Here is a 17854-nt window from a genome sequence, read left to right as displayed (position 1 = left end):
AAAATATAAACAGTTCTTTATCCATAGAAATTTCAAGCTAGTTATTTGTCTTTGTTCCCAGATATTTGTTAAAAGAGCCTTTTGATGATGCAGAAATTGTTAATCAAAATATGAAATGTCCACTGCTCATTTGATTATCTACTTGATTTTCCTCCCACTGCCAAGAGATAATTAACTAACATACATTATCTTTTTCATGTATTTTTTGGCACCTACAGCAGTGATATTTTTATTATGGTTCATGAAATTCATATACAGCTGGTCGTAGTGGCTCCTGCTTGTAATCTCAATACTCAGGAGGTTGGGGCCAGAGAATCATTATTCAAACCCAGCAAGGGCTATCTAGTGAGTTTCAGCCAGTCTCAGCTACAGTGTGAGACCTTGTTTCAATAAAATAAATAATAAAACTAAATGTCATATGTTAAAATGTATACTTTCAAAAAATGTATAATTTCAGTTTGAGAAGTACTGTTATTTCCAGTTTTATAGTTGTGTCAAACTGATGCAACAGTGTGCTTTATACTGATTTTTTTAATACTCATTTTTTACTGGCTTCCCTACCCACCCTCACCTCCACTGTTTTTGGCATTGAGCCACTGTTCATGATAGCTTCAATGATAAATACAGAATCAGTGGAGGCCACATGGCTCAATGGTTATGAGTATAGACTTTAGTTCCTGAGATTCAATCCTTGTCCTGCCACTTACCAGCTGAGTGACCTCAGTTACTTCTTTCTATGCTTCAGGTTTTAGGTAATAAAAATCAACTAGAAGGACACACCCTAGAAGGTTGTTGTGATGACTAAGGCAAACCAGAGCATATAAAAACATTTGGCCACATTTTGGAAAATAGATACAAATAGAGAAAATAGGAGGGCCACACCAAGGACTTATTACAGTGATCAAGGGGAGAAATGATAATGACTTGCCTTAGAGTAGTGCTAATAAAACAGAGAGGCATGTAATAGCCTGACACAATTTAAGGAATCACAACTATAAATTAATGCATGTGTTCCGCTTGTCTGTTGGGCCAAGCTCGCATGCTTCCTTCCCATTAAGAGTTCTTGACTATGCTTTCTTTGATCTCAGCTTTCACTGAAACATAACAGTTACCATTTCTCTATCTCTAACCACTCAGCTCTAATTCTACAGTTTCTTATACTACTAAATATTCATATCTGTATGAATTTGAGGGTTTATATATACTACGTTATGTAACTATTAGTGTTGTACCCCCAACCATATTATAAGCATCATGTGTCACTTCATAAAAATGAGCTACAATTTATATAGAGTAAAAAAATCTGAGCTTCAAAATATTAGTGTATGTAAAAATGAAAAAAAAGCAAGTGGGTACAGCATACATACTTATTGGATTAGTTTATCTATTACTATGTATATAGAGAATTATGAAGGGTGGCATGATAAACCCCAAAATGTGTCTATCATGATTGAATGAGTAGCAAAGGGAACTGAAGATACTGATAGTGTGTGCTTCAATCACTACCAGCACTTTTGTTCTTCCCTTTGTACACACACAGATTCTCTCTCTCTGTCTCTGTCTCTCTCTCACACATACAGACACACACACACACACACACACACACACACACACAAACACACACACTTAAGTAAACTGACAACAAATACTTTAGTCCTTACAATTGAAACAAATTTTAGTAAAGCCTCCACTGAGATCCTATGGCACTATGATGCCTGACAACTGGTATAATACAAGAGGAAAAAAAGCCACTATTCCCAGTCCTTAGTTGTGTAGGAAGGTTCAGTAGGAATGTTTGCTTCATTCTTGAAATAAAAGTTGGCAGTTTTTCTTCACACTTACTTTGACAGGCAGATGCCTTTTTTGCTTCTTTGGTTGACTCTTGGTGTACTTTGTACATTACTCTGAAACTTAGTAGATTCATATACTTTGAAAGAGTCATTAGAGGTGGTCACATTTTCTAGTATACTTGTTTACTTGTTTGAGACAAGTTATTGCTATGTAGTCCAGTATATTAGCTACTTTCTGTAGCTGTGAATAAAAACCATGATGAAGAAAGAAGAGTTTATTGGGTTTAAGGTTCCAGAAAGATGAGTCCATGATGGCAGGGAGGAATGGTGGCAGAGGCAACCAGAGCCAAAAGCTGAGTGCTCATATCTTCAAGTGGGTGCAGGAAGCAGAGAGAGAAACTGGAAATGGGGCAATGCTTAAAAACTCTCAAAGCCCAATGACAGTGAAGTGTTTTCCCCAGCAAGGCTGCACCCCCTAAACCTCCACAGTGCCATCAATTGGGGCCATCTTCAAATTCTTGGAGCGTAAGGCGTACATTCTCATTCAAACCAGCACACCCAGACTGGCCAAACTTGTGACCCTTCTGCCTCTGCCTCCTCAGTGTTGGATCACAGGTGTGTACCATGAAATCTGCATATGGCGATAAAACTACAAGATAAAAATTTGTCTACATCAACCTGCTGAGGCTTTTAGCTGGTCAGTTTCCAGCAGTTACAGAAAGATTTAGCATGCCTAAGGAATTTATTTAGTATTTGGTCTTCCATGATTTAATGCTTCATTTGTTTTCTGGCTCTGTGGATCATACCCAGAGCCTTGTACAGACTAATCAACCACTGTCCCCCTGAGCTAGAGCTAAGCCCAGTGGGATACGTTTTTTTTGTTTGTTTGTTTTGGAAAATATTTATTTATATGGAAAAGAGTACAAAGCATTCTATTTGAATTTAGAAGGTTAGATTTGGGTCTTGAAATAAACACAAAAATAATCCTAGAATTCTAAACAAGATACTAAATCTTGAACATCATTAGAAAACTCAGAATTAGTAGTAGAGGAAGTAAGATTGAAGATGTCTAAAATTTCTGAAAATGTCTTTGATTCTTGATATACTAACTATTTTTATTTAGACTATATATTTATATATGTAAGATAAAAAGCCTTCAAAATTGGAAACAACATTTTCCTATTTCAATAAGCTAATTTTATTTCCGTTGTAATTGAATGTGATAAAAGGATCATTTAAGGAGCCTGGGGAGACGACTCAGTCTGTAAACACTTGCCCTACTGCCATGAGGACCTGAGTTTGATGCTCAAAACCCAAGTAAAAAAGAAAGGTGTGGTGGTCTACATTTACCATCTTAGAACCAGGGAGGTAGAGACAGGAAGATGCCAGGGACTGGCTAGCCAGCCAGCCTAGCCTACTTTTTAAGATCCAGGACAATGAGATCCTGTCTCAGAAAACAAGGTGGGTGGCTTCTGATGACTGATGGCCAAGGTTGGCCTCTGATGTGCACATGCACACCCAAATGTGAGAAAGTGTGAAAATATTATTTTATTCAACTTCTTTTGAGATGGTACATTTTCCCCTCATGTGAGGACTTTCTTGTTTTACTTAGGCCACAAGTTTTATAAAAGTAGTGAAATCTCTGAACATGGAAGGACATCTCTGTAATCCCAGCATTTTGAAAGTTGAGGCAGGAAGACTGAGAGTTCATTTCCAAGTTGCTTTATACAGTGAGTTCAGGGCAAGTATAGGCTACACAAAGAAACAGTCAGAAGAACAGAACAAAACCAAGGGAATTAAAAAGGCATTTTCATTCTTCAAGAAAAATTTTCAAACCATAGCCATATATTAAAGTAATTGGCATTAAACATAGACAGTGCTGAGTTTAACAGGCATCATGCCATACATCCCACATCTTATTAAACTGTGGGTTACCACCCCACATGGGATCAGTATAGCCAAATTTGGCGATTGCAACAAGTTTGGCAATAACAAGTTTTCTGAATGCACACTGACCAAAAATTAATTCAAAATTGAGTGTGTACTGAATACTAGGTATATCTGACAGTGCTCACCTTTGCTGCAATGTAGGACATTACTGTGTTTAGTTCTGCACAGACGACATGGAGCTCTGTATTGGACATGCCTCCTGCTATACAATGCCACAGCAAGCTTCCAGAAATAGCTCACACTTGACAGTTTTGTATGTAATGAATTACAGTGTTCTTACCTTGCATACCAAGTTTTCTGTTCTTAAAAGGAACTTAATAGTTTAACTGTGGAAGACAAAGACACTATTTGTGTACTGTTATTGCTCAGCATGTAAATATGTACTTGGTATAGCTTTGAATTTTATTACATCATAATGTTGGATTTTTAAAAGTATCTTTTGAGTTGCTGATGAGTCTCATAAAAAAATTACTACATGAACTTTGGCTTGAGATTAGGACAGGATTTTCAGTAATTTCTGAAACTGTCCTAACTTTCTTCTGGTGTTTTATACTTTGTATTTATGTGAAGGAGTGTTCTTAGCACTGACAACTATAAAATCAACATATTGATCAATTCTGAAAAATACTGAAGATTTTCTCTATTCTGCACCATCAAAAACTAATCCAAACTTTAATTAGTTGTGTAGAAATAAACAAGTATATTTACCTCATTTATATGCAAATTTGTTTTTAATAAATGGCAAAATTGTGTATAGAAAAAAATTTTAATTAAATTTATTATTTACTTTCATAAAAATTGCTTTGTGTACTCATTTTATATAACTATATAAGGCATCATGTAAAAGGTTCTCAACAGAGAATGGGTCACAAGTGGTCTAAGAATCCCTGACATGAACTATTAGTTTGCTTCTAAAATATGGTTATCAAATATTTTCCCTTATCCAATACATCCTACCTTAACTAACCAATGAGCTTCCTAAAAGCAGTAAATTCCAATAATCTTTTTATTTTACCATCTACTCATTTTCAAAAGGACTTAATAAATTGATTTTAAGTAGGCTTATTTTAATAAAGACAACTATGGTTTGTCTGTTTGCTTTGTCACTGATCTGACTACTGGTTGCTAGGTGGAGGAAAGTTGGGAAAGGAAAAGGAAAGAACAAAATAGGAAATCAGAATGAATAGGCATGCTCTTTTTGTGAGTATAGAACTAAGTTAAAAAATTGCTTTAGAAATCAAATTGATGTGCATGGCTCAGGGTGTCCAGACATGTCATAAATTTGTAGTGGCCTAGATGGAATTTTTCCTTCCTTCCACTCCTCTTAAACACAAATACTTATTTCCTACAATTCAAGTGCACGTGCAGATATCCTAATATACACAAGTCAAAATTTATAACTTATGTGGTACGGACACTTTTGCCTTGCAGCTTTCTGTCCCTATGTTGTCTGACCTTTGAATCACATGTTATGGCTACTGCATTTCCTGGAGCCTGGAGAATTGTTACATGTCATTATTCTATGCTTATTAGGGCTTCTGGTGCTTTAGAAAACTCATCTCTCCTTTAGCTCAACAGGGCAACCCACGGCCACAAATGTGTGAAGGCAAATTTTCCATCTTCCACTTAAATAAAATGTATGAATAGAGCAGGGACAGCTTGAGGAACGTGAAGCAATCTTCCAGCTACTGAAAATTCTATGCTCTATACGATGGTCCCGATCTAAACAGCAATAGCTTTTCATATTTATAAAAATAATACTGCTTTTTTATGGCACAAATGGCTGTTAGCAAAAAATTCATGGAAAAAGGAAGACTTACTTTTCATCTTCAATAATCAGTAATTATAAAGTATAATAAATCATAAAGCTTTGGAAACCTTGTCAGTATACTTAAGAGAATATATAAGTTAAAACAAAAGCCAAGACATCAGAATTTGCAATTCCCTTACTTTATAACTAACCTCATGAATAAATCTTAATTAAAAAAAATATGTTCGTGTGAAGAAATACTGGGGAAACGTGTCTGTGATTTGTGAAATGATATTCAGGTCAAATATTCAGTGTTTTATGTTGGTGCCCTTCTGTACCTGATGATATGACTGCCTGTCGAATATCAATAACATCTGCTGCTTCTTACCACGGTGCAGCTTATGAGAGCTGCATGAGGCTGCCCTAGAATTCATGCCAAAACAGTCCCCTTTGAATATCAGGAGACCACCTGGGTACCTAGCCTCAGTGTGTGACATCGCTTGCTCTTTTACAGATGCCAGGAATATACAGAAAGAACTTGGATGAAGAAGAAAAAAGTTACCAGTTACCCTGAAGTCACTCAGTTTCTCCATTTCTAAATCCTTTCCACACTTTAGTTGGCCCATTTTAGTTTAAATGACATTTCCTGTATAAACTGTAAAGCAGCCTAGTACTTTCCCAACATAGAGCATGGTGATGGATTTGAAGGCTAGAATGACCTCTCTCCTCTCCAGTATTTTCTCTCAGGGCTTGGTTGGCATTTATTCAGCGAATACACACTGGCCATTGACTTTGTGTCAAGCACTATGCTGGGCTTCAGGGCACAAAGAAAGAATAATAAAACATGACTCTGTCTTCTAGTCGCTCACAGGCTAATTGAACTGTGAACGGTAGAATTGGACATATGAAAGTCTACTCATCTGTTTGCGTTTGACAGTTGAAGAACAGCCTTCCATGACTTCAAGAAAGGGACAGGCTGTTTGAAGAGAGACTCACTCACCCCAGGCCTATTCTTGCCATGGTCAGAAGTCTCTACTTCTGCATCTTAATTAGCTATACCTTTCTAGTCAAAGATCTGAAACAATTTTACAGAGAACAACCACTTTTACTTTTGATAAGGACATTCTTACAATAGGGTATATAACAACTCTAATGTCGTCCATGAAAAACTATGGTTCTCTTCCAAAAATAATCATATAACTAGCTTTTTGTAAATTGTTTAGTGAGACATACATGAACCACAAAATATCCACATCACCTCTAATGGTTGTTAAAATACCCACAAAATGCATTAGGAAGGGAGATCATACAATAATGTTGACAGTTTTTGATGAACAGAAATTAGTAGCAGTCAATGTTGACTACATTGCATATTTTAGAGTCAGAGTTAATAAGTAACCACAAGAAAGCTGAAGATGTAGCTTAGTGGCATTTATGTCCCCTGCATGTATATGGTCCTGTTTTCAATGTGAGGCACACAAAAAAATAAAAAGAGGAAAAAAGAGAGAAAGAACACTATGAATTGGCAACATTTAGTACAGTCCTCTGCTCACTTCTCAGTCATAGTGGAATACAAAGTTCATTTCTCCCAACATGAAACTTAAACAACAGTAAAGATAATTTATTCTCTTACATCCACAAGATATTCTTTTAACATTTAAGAATTCTTCCATCAAGAACATCAATGCTTGTTAATGAAGAAGCTGTGGTTAATCCCAAATCCTCTCCTCTTATCAACCCCCATGTCAATTCTGTCTTCTCTATAGATAATCTTTTCTCTTTCACTTTTCTTGAGCTTAAGAAGGGATGACAAGACCTTGTGCTCATTTCTACTGTGAAATGTCTCGGATTGCTTTAGTTTCCTCTTATCTCCTCCAGGAAGCGTTTAATGCTCTTCTCTAATGCTGTACCCTGTCCTTGGCTTCCTGAATTCAGAATATGTGAGAATTACACTAGGAGCCAAGAAAAGAGTCTTTGATATTCAGCACTACCAGTTTCTAGCCACATGACATTTTGTTTGAGGCTCAAATGTTCAGCTATGGAATAAAATAATATCAACTCACCGTGTTCTGATAAGGCTATACTGAGATAGTGAACATGATACTGTTCGGTAACTGAAAAGTGTTGCACAGAGTGCTTTTTTTTAAACCTCCATAACAGTCTTCCAATACTCGCAGGCATTTGTTTAATCAATTATCCATTATCTTTCAATATCGCTTCATATTTTAATATTTTCTATCAGTTTATATTTTATTTTTATTCTGCTATGCCAAAGAATAGAACTTTTAAAATAATTGCTTTAATCATATTCATCCCTTAATTTATTTTGTGTTTTCCTTTCCTATTTGCTGGGAAATTTCTTTAAAAAATGTTTTTTCCCCCTACATAACTTCAAAATCCAATTACCTTATTTACTTTCCGGAATCTTGGCCCCATCATTCAAAAATGCTCATGAAGTCTTTTATGAGCTTTCGTTATTCTTACTTTCTAATTTCTCTATCGCATTTGACGGTGTTGACAATCACCATAACTTCCTAAGTTTTTGTGACATTGTATTTGTTCTTCTCTGACAACCTTGACTTTGCCTTCACTTTCTGCTCTTTCTCCCACCCCCAGATGTAGGTGCTACTTAAGGACATGCCTCGCTCTTCTGCTTCCCCTATTTTCTCTTGGCAAACAAATCCATTCTCAGATGCTCATTTAGTTATAAATTCTGTAAAATTAATTCTCAAATCTGTCACCTTCCCTATACTTTGCCTCAACTCTGCAACGTGATTTCTAACTTCCCCAGCTACAGCTTTAACTTTGCATGACCTTAAGGAGTCTAGAGTTTCCATTTTATTTGCCTAATGTGATAAGAAAGTTTGCAGTTCCTAGGGACTTCCGCAGAATTAGAGAAATGATCAGGGAATACTCACCTTTCAGCATGTCTAATTATTTAACTCAAATGTCATTATGGGATTACTGGGGTGTGTTTTCTAATTAAATTGTTTATTAAAATCTCTTATTCCAAAATCCCAAACACTCTGATGATTTTTCAAACATTCTTAAAGTTTGGTAGGCCAGTTAAGAAAAAGACTATTAAGTAGATTGGCCAATTAAAATACATAATGAAAAAGCATAAATGCAGAATGTTACTGGTTGATTAAAATAGAGAAAAGGTATATAGCAAAGGATCCAATGTTGCTTGATTTAAAAAATGGAAAATGTTGTCAAAACAGTCATAATGGAGTACAATAACCCAGATTTTAATGCCAAGGGATACAATGTTGGCAATAGAGAAAAGTTAAGAACTCCACACCAATTTTCCCACCAATTTTAGCATATTTGCACTGTAAAGTAGTGGCTCATTTGAAAATTAATAAAACCTTTTAAGACTCTTTAATCCATCAAGTTCAGATTTTTAGATGTGGTGAAATGGGTGAAGTTGATCATTTTCAAGGGTAATTCAAAACCTGTTAAAATCTACATTTTGTTTTCCAATGATCTTTAATCACTGTTTCATTGGCTCTTAGCTCTCAATTCTGAAGGTAGATCAAAGTCTTCCCTCACTGTTATCTCACATCTCAGAGTCATTCCTAGTCCCTACGATCTGTTATTGCTGAAATTGTTGAGCCTTATTTAAATAAATTTCATAATTAGTTTCTTTTTTTAACTACATTTCTGGTTGACTAGAACAACAGTGACAGAGTTGGTAGTCATGTACTAAGATAGACATCACTAAGGGTGACAGTGTAATCATAGCTTAAGATGTTGCACATTTATTGCAGCAGTTGCCATAGAGATTTAAATTTGGCTTTTTAATAAAAAGTACACGAATTTGATTTTGAATGCATTAATTTTGGCTAGTAGTCAGTTCCCTAACCAAATGTTTATCTATGGAAGGACTAGTGTGGGAACTTTGTTCTAGAAATTCTTTTAAAAAAATCATACACAGGTATAATAAATCTATTAAGCTCATTCTCCTGAGAGTTAATACACACTTTACTTAATCTGTCAATTGAATGCTAGTTCTACACAATACACTTGCAATTTAATGATAGTTCATTCATTTCGTTTTCAAGAAGGTAAACAAAAACAAAAGTTGAGGTATCAAATATACCTCTGAGTGTGTGTGTATGTGTGTGTGTGTGTGTGTGTGTGTGTGCACGCGCGCACATGCGCACGTATGTGCAGGGATGCCGAAGGAGCAAGTCTGGCATCTTCTTCTAGAAGATCCTTCTAAAACATCCTCCTGTGTCTCTCTCTCCCATGCTGGGGTTAAAGAAGTGTGAGGTAATACCTGGCTTTTTGTATGGGGAATCTCAACTCAGGTCATTGTGCCTTTGTAACAAGTGCTCTCAATCACTGAGCCGTCTCCCCTACCCCAGGGATCAAATATCCTAATGTTAGCTCAGATACAACAACAAAAAAAACAAGAATGAACCCACAACTAAAGGGTCTCAATGGAGACTTCAGATGTCTATGTTATGCATTTCTAAAGTTTTCTACAAGACTAGACCACTGAATCTTAAATAGGTTTTATTTAATAATAGTACGTGTGTATGTGCATAGGCACAAATACCACACTGTTCATGTGTAGGTCAGAGAACAATTTTGTGCAGTTTGTTCTCTCTTTCCATTTTTCATGTATTCTGGGATTAATTCAGGTCTCCAGGCCTGCATGACAAGCACCTTTATATGCTGAGACATCATGCCAGTCCTAAATTTTCAAATTTACAAATTGTTCTCCTTTTTTTTTTTTGAGACTACACCATCCTCCCCCCCTCTTTGAACATGAATGCACATTCTAAGGTACTTAGAGCTGTAATATTTTGTGCAATTTATCCTAATGTCCAAAACACTAAATGAAATCAAGTTCTATCTTGTTATAATATTCACAGTGTCTTGCTTTAGGTTATAACTATACTGATTAATTAGTAAAACGGGCACATAGCTGCTATTTCAGGAGTGATCTAAAATATAAAGTGGACATTACAAGATACATTTAGATAAGAAAGCAGAAGAATTGGAGGAAAAATATCTCATATGTTTAAAAGATGATGGAAACTATTATGGAATTTTGTATAGAAACAAGCTCAAAATTAATATGCAAAATATAAGCCTTCAAAACAACATAAACCCTTAGAATATGATCTGGTTTGTTTGACTCATTTCTAGATATCTTGTACCTAGGACAGTGCTTAGTACCTAGGAAGCATGTATTAAAACTGCTAAGTAAAGCAGTCAATTAAAATATTTTTCTGACAGAATGAGTAGCATCTCACACTCCCACAAGACTTTCAGATGCTCTGATGTTGTAGATTTAGCATGAGAATTCAGGTAACTTCATGGCTCTCAAAAGTCTTTTGCATGTACTGTGTGCTTTGCCGTGAAAATTCCCTTGAAAAACCTTGTACGCCTGGATCCTTCCCATCATTTCCATTTTGGCTCAAATATCTTGCAGAGTTTCCCCGACACTCTGTAGGTTTTTATCCCTCACCATTCACATTTGTTCTGATTTGCCTATTTTTTTTTATAATAATAGGAAAAGTCTTTTATCTAAAATTCACAGGGTGGTTATGGTATTTCTTCATTCATTGTTTGCATCTCCCACTAGTGTAAGCTATAACAGAGAGACAATATGTGTGTCCATCTTCTGTATGTGCTTTTGAGATAAAGAGTAATTGCTATGAACAAAGTTATTCAGAACTTACATCTGAATCTAATTCAATGGTCATCTCATTAACAAAATCATATCACATCATATATAATATATGTAATTATAAACATGTTAAGGATTTTTGCAAAATGTTTTCATAAACCTTCTTTAAAGAGAAATGAAAACTTAATTCTAAGATAGATAGTTCTAAGTTAATTTATCCCAGCACATATTTAGATATAAAGAGAAACAACATTTCATAATAAGAATATTCCATGGGCACTTCAGATGTAATTCAACAGGCCAGTTGTCTAAAATTTATTTAATTAAGCACATGTATTTATTTATTTATTTATTTTATTTAATTAAGCACATGTATTAGAATGGAAGGCTGTATAAAAAATTGGTGAAAAGCAGGTGTGTCAAATACTTTTATTTAATAATTCTGTTCAGATTAACTTCTGTTAAAAGATCTTTATTATTACATCTTTATTAAAAGCTCCTTTTATTGCTGTATTTTTATATAGTTAAATTGAAGTCTTTTGTATTTGTGATCAGGAAGATCAGAAAGACTTTTAGGAATTAAAATGGGTTCATGTGGAGTATAACTACAAAGAACAGAAAGGATCAGAATGCCATAAAAAAGAAATGTTTTCCCCAAAGATGACATATTAGATTTTTTCCCCAGTAAGACTGTTGATTTCTAAATGCCAGTCATTCCTGGCTAATTGCTAAATGCATAAACGTTCTGATGCATATATTTGAAACATCTCTCTGTTATTCAATGAAATTTTCAAAAAGGGTTTTGTCAGTTCGTAAGTTAATAGTTTATTTTTTCTCATGTGTATTTATACCCATTCAATCATATAATTCAAGAAGGTAGACTGATATAACAATAGATCATTGTGTGTCCATTTAATATTCTGTCTACTTGCAAAAAGATACTGTAGTTTCTCCCCTGTGGCCTGTGATTTGTCTACACATATGTTCTTGCTCTAAGAAGAGTATCAAGTATGGACTCTGATGTGACATGGACCTTAAAGTCAAATAGAAGATGAATGGTTATTCCCATAATATTCATGCCATTGGCCATATTTTGCCAAGCCAGTTGCCACTGCAGCTTGTAGGGTTCATAGCTGGGCAAAATTGATGATTACCTTTCTCTGTCAGTAGCATGCACAGCACCTTCTACTACGATGAACCCTAACCAGCAGAGATGTAGCTTCAGGGTCACTACCAACTTTATTTCTCCTTGTTTGTTCTTTGGTCTTAGATAAGTAGTGTCTTCAACAACAGGTCTTATGGTCTAAGTCCAATGGCAATAGCCAACATTGTTTGAGGGTCTATGGGATCTCTCTGGAAAACAACTCCAAAAGAGGGCATCCATTCCTGGAACTCCACTTTTCATTTGATAGTCTATAAAGGACATCATATGCCTGTTAAAGATATTTATATCATTAAACTCTTTTTATACTACATATGTAAATATTGAGAGAAGCTCCAATAGTAGGTTTCCACATGATGCTTTCAGAGGTGTTTAGTGTTAGTTGCCACTCTTAGTCCCTCTTATGCCCATTTCCCACCCCCTAGTACCCTATCTACTACTCCTTGTTCCCATTTATGTCATTGCATTCTATCTTCCCTCCCATGAACCACAAACCATGGCACCTTATTAGTTTCATAATCTCTAAGAAATAGTTCAGTTGAAACACACCTATTTCATAATTTCATTTTTCTTAAGAGCATAATAATATTCCATTGCATAAATATACCAAACTTTCATTATCCACTCTTCAGTTTAAGGTCATCTAGATTGTTTCCATTTCCTTGCTTTTGTGCATAGAGCAATAATGACCATGGATGAAAAGGTATCTCTGAAATAGGATACAGAGTCCTTTGGGTATATGAGTGATATGTCAGATCATATGGCGGATTTCTATCTTGTTGAGAACTCTCCACACTGATTTCCACAGTGGGTACAACAGTTTACACTCCCACCAGTAGTGGATGATCATTCCCCTTTCCCCCACACCTTTGCCAGCACTTGTCATCATTTGCTTTCTGGATCCTGGCCATTATGACTAAGGTAAGATTATAGTAGCTTTTTAAATTTTATTTATTATTTTTATTTTATGTGTATGAGTGTTATGCCTGCATGTAGGTAAGTGCACCCGTGTCGTGCACTGTCCGCAGAGGACAGAAGAGGCTGTTGGACCCCTGGAACTGGAGTTATGGACAGTTGTTAGCTGCCATATGGGTGCTGGGATTTGAACCTGGGTCTTCTGCAAGAACAGTCAGTGTTCTTAACCACTGAGACATGTCCCCAGCCCCCATAGTAGTTTTAAATTGCATTTCCAAGGTGGCTACAGAGGTTGAGCATTTTTCAAAATATTCCTCAGCCACTTGTGCCTCATCATCTGAAAACTTTGTTTAGTTTCTTGCTCCATTTTTTAAATGGGCTGCGTTGTTTATATTTAGTTTTCTTAGTTCTTTTATATTCTAGATACTAATTCTGTCAGATATATAGCTGACAAAGGTTTTGTTTTCCTATTTTGTAGGTTGCCTCTTCACTCAAATGATGGTGTCCTTTGAAGCAAAGAAGCTTTTTAGTTTCAAGATATCCCACTTGTTAATTATTGGTCTTAATGACTGTGCTATTATTGCGACTCTGTTCATAAAGTCCTTTCCAGTTCCTATAGGTTCTAGTGTATTCCCTACTTTCTCCTCTAGTGGATTCAAGGTATCAGGTCTTATGTTGAAGTCATTGATACATTTGCAGTTCAAGTGTGTGCAGGGTGAGAAACAAAGATCTAGTTTCATTCTTCTACATGTAGCTATCCAGTTTAACTAGCACTATTTGTTGAAGATGCTATCTTTTGTTCATTCTTTGTTCTTGGCCCCTTTGTCAAAACTCAGATGACTGTAAGTATGTGGACTTATGTTTGGGTCTTCAATTTTATTCCGTTGAATCAATGTGTTATATTCATAGATGAGTACATCCCTCAATTCTCACCAGAGAACATTCTTGTTGCAGATAGAAATTGACACAGAAACCCACAAATTGTTAGCAGAAAACAATTAGATATCATGGAGTGCTCATACTTAAATGGGACACCTATATTGTACCTCCTTCTCCCAAAGATCAGGGTTCATTTTAGAAGAGGGTCAGAAAGATTGTAATAGCCAGCAATGTTAGATGAATACAAGGAAACTATGTTCTCTGGACATTGCAGGATAGTTGGGAACCAACAGTGTTTAGGAAAGTCAGGGAGGGGCCCAGCATGTATGGGGGAGGGCAGGAAGCCCAAATCCTTGCAGAGGATCCATTGGCAACTGGATGCTGGGAAAGGGAATCATCTTTCCTCATTGATATGTCACCTGGTAGGTTCACAGGACACCAAGGGCATGGACCCACCCGTAGGAACACTTGGCAAAACAAAGATTAAAATCAATAGGTCCTTAAAACACAGGAAATAATAAATAATAAATAAGCAAATAAATAGATAGATATTACTGGAAGATAGGAAATCAGGGAAGGCTTAGTGAGGAGGGACTGAAGAGGGGAGAGGTGGTCTGAATGTGACCAAAATACATTGTATGAAATTCTGGTATCCATAAGTTATGTATAACAAAAAGAAGAATAAAAATTTCCTCACATAGACTTATATTATTTCCAATGTACATTTTTGAATAAATCCCTTAAAATATCTCTCACCTCTGCAATAGATTAATGGAAACTATAAAAATGTTTTACACATAACTATTTTATAACATCTTCATTACATTTCCTTTCCAACTTTTATATTTCTATAGTTCACAATTCCTCTGACTATCTTAGTCCTACTCCTTTAGGATATCTCATAGGCACCATTCATCACTGATCTGCAGAGACCCCTAATGCTATAATCAGTTTATCTAACCATAAATGGGTAAGTATATCTTCTAAAATAGTTACCACTAGAAACATATTCTAGGTCTCCATGAATATTTAATGTCCATATACATATTTTCTCACATTTCATAAATTTGCAAATATTATTTTTATGGAGAGAGAAATATAGAGATGGGCATAAAACCAGATATGTGGTACTCAGAATTTGTTCAGCATTAGGGGAGTATTTTTTCAAGTTCATAAACATAGAATGCATGAAATTCTATAGGAAAAGACTCATTTAATAAAATGTTTTGAGATCATTAAAAAGTAGTGAAGGTTATTAGTGTAAGAAGTTTACTACACATGCCCTACTTACACCTGTGGTATTTTGTTCATGAAATACCTTCTTACTATTCAGTAAAGCTAGTTCTTCAGGACTGAGTTCAAACACCACTTTATCTAACCACCAAAATATTTGAGGTTGTCACCAGATCTTCCACATTCTCAAGTATGCCTTAATAAAGGTGCAATTTTATTTTTTATGGTCTTTTTGGTTTGCTTGTCTAACTACAAGAGATATGGTTTAATTGTCATTTATTATGGAAAACACAGATAACAAGTAGCATAATCCAAAATATGTAGACAATTAATATTTCGAGTTTTACACAGCTGTATCGAGTTTATTTTAATGTAATAACATTATTCACAAGCTACACTGTAAGCCAAAGCTGTGAAAAGGTAATGTATTTGAGCAGGATAGAAAGCTGACATCATGACTTTCAAACCTGACAGGTAATACGTACTTAAATGGTAAAACCTCTAGTATGTAAATTTTAGTTTTAGTGATAAGAGAGAATATTAAACCATTTCAAATGAGGGTTCTCTAACAGTTAAGCCGAACTTCATTCCCCAAACTTATACTCAAGTGATGAGACATAAATAATATTCTGTGAGCATTAATATATTTGTCCTTTTCAGGTAAAATCTCTGAAAAGCAATGAATTTGGATGACTTTTTCTTATAACATCATAGAAAACAGACACTGACTACTTTGTACCTAACAGGTATTGGTACCATCCAGTTCCTTTTTTAAAAAACATGGATATTCAATGCCATCTTACTATTGTTGCTATTGTTATTATTTTCATTTTATTTATTGTTGCAATTCCTGAAATTATTTTAGTGCTTACTCAATGTTACTCATCCCATTAAATTATTATTCTACTTCAACTGATAATGATCCTCACCTTTATTCTTTTAAAATTATTTTATTCATATATTCATATAAAGTGTGTATGAGTGCATTGCTTGCATATAGGTAGATGCACTCATGTTGTGAAATGCCTGTGGAGGTCAGAAGAGGGTGTCAGATCCCCTGGAACTGGAGTTACAAACGGTTGTTAGCTACCATGTTCGTGCTAGGTGTCAAATCCAGGTCCTCTGCAAGAGCAGCCAGTGCTCTGAACTGCTGAGCCACCTCTCCAGTCTCTTCATCTTCATTCTTAATTGGCTCATTTTAGATGATTTACACATGTGTTTTCAAAATATTAATATCTTTAAAAATACTTTATTTATTATTTTAATTTTATGCATATCGGGGTTTTGTTTGCATGTACATTAAGTGTACCACATGCATGTAATGACCTGCAGAGGCCAGAAGAGGGTGTCAGATCACCAGGAACTGGAGTTAACAAAGAATTGTTAGCCACCATGTGGGTGCTGGGAATTGAATCCAGGTCCTCTGGGAGAGCAGCAATTGTTTATAACCAATGAGCCATCTCTTCAGCCCCCAACATATTAGTATCTTAAGGGACTTTTAGAAAGAGCAAATAAGTCTCTAAAAACAAATCTGAGTGCTATTGATCACCCAAAATTATTCTTTTTAAAAATTTTTTTAATTTATTGTTTTTATTTTATGTGTGTGCCTGTATTGCCTGCATGTAGGTAAGTGCAGCCATATCGAGCAATGCCTGTGGAGGACAGAAGAGGCTGTCGGATGCCCTGGAACTGGAGTTATGGACAGTTAGCTGCCATGTGGGTGCTGGGATTCGAACCCAGGTCTTCTGCAAGAACAACCAGAGTTCTTAACCACTGAACCATCTCTCCAACCCCACCCAAAATTATTCTAAGAATTAAAAGGATATAAAAGATTTCCAAAATTAACATTGTTTCAGTGTGTCTCAAACCCCTAGCTTTCAATAACTTTGAAATACGAGCATGTCTCTATATAGTATGCATGCAAGGTATAGCATGGAGTCCAATAGCAGGCTTTTCTCCTTTTCTTGTTTTGTGAACCAAACATTTTATTTAACAAATAAGTCTAGTTCCAAAACTTTAATCTATTATAAGACATAAGTTATGTAAATGCTTGTTGATATCAATTTAAAGTCTGATTAATGTCTAATTTCCCTGTTCATTTGCTTCCCCCCCCCCGCCCCATGGGAGCATATGAGATCATACTATAGTATCATCATTCAAAATAAAACAGTAACATCTTAAAGTCTGATTAATGTCTAATTTCCCTGTTCATTTGCTTCCCTCCCCCCTCCGTTAAACTAACCCCATTATTATCCATATCTCCCTTGTTAACACATGTTTTCTACTGTTCCTCCTTTTCAGATTCTTTCTTTTCCTTTACTTCCCTGGTTCCTCTTCATTACCCTGGATCCTGTAGTTATGTCTGGATACATATTCACTTATAAGGCTTTGGTGCTAGGATCCACATATGAGGGAGAACATATCGTTTTCTTTTTTTCTGACTAATGTTTTTCAATTGATTGCAGGACCATAAATAACAAATCATTTTACTCCAGTTTCTGGAGTGATTTTTCATTTTTGCTTAATATTAT

General features: G+C 35.5%; 1 protein-coding gene and 1 pseudogene across 3 annotated transcripts in view; both read right to left on the bottom strand.

Annotated features, from left to right (window-relative positions):
• Positions 1 to 3934, bottom strand: part of LOC103733969 — a 10433-nt pseudogene extending 6499 nt beyond the window's left edge.
• The window catches only part of Galnt13 (polypeptide N-acetylgalactosaminyltransferase 13), a 652434-nt gene that overhangs the window by 203192 nt on the left and 431388 nt on the right, over positions 1 to 17854 (bottom strand). The window lies entirely within an intron of this gene.

This window comes from Nannospalax galili, unplaced genomic scaffold (assembly GCF_000622305.1).
Source record: "Nannospalax galili isolate Female #2095 unplaced genomic scaffold, S.galili_v1.0 scaffold376, whole genome shotgun sequence".
Lineage (NCBI taxonomy): Eukaryota > Metazoa > Chordata > Mammalia > Rodentia > Spalacidae > Nannospalax > Nannospalax galili.
The sequence above is the reverse complement of the archived record's forward strand: the minus strand, read 5'-3'. Positions and strand labels throughout refer to the sequence as shown.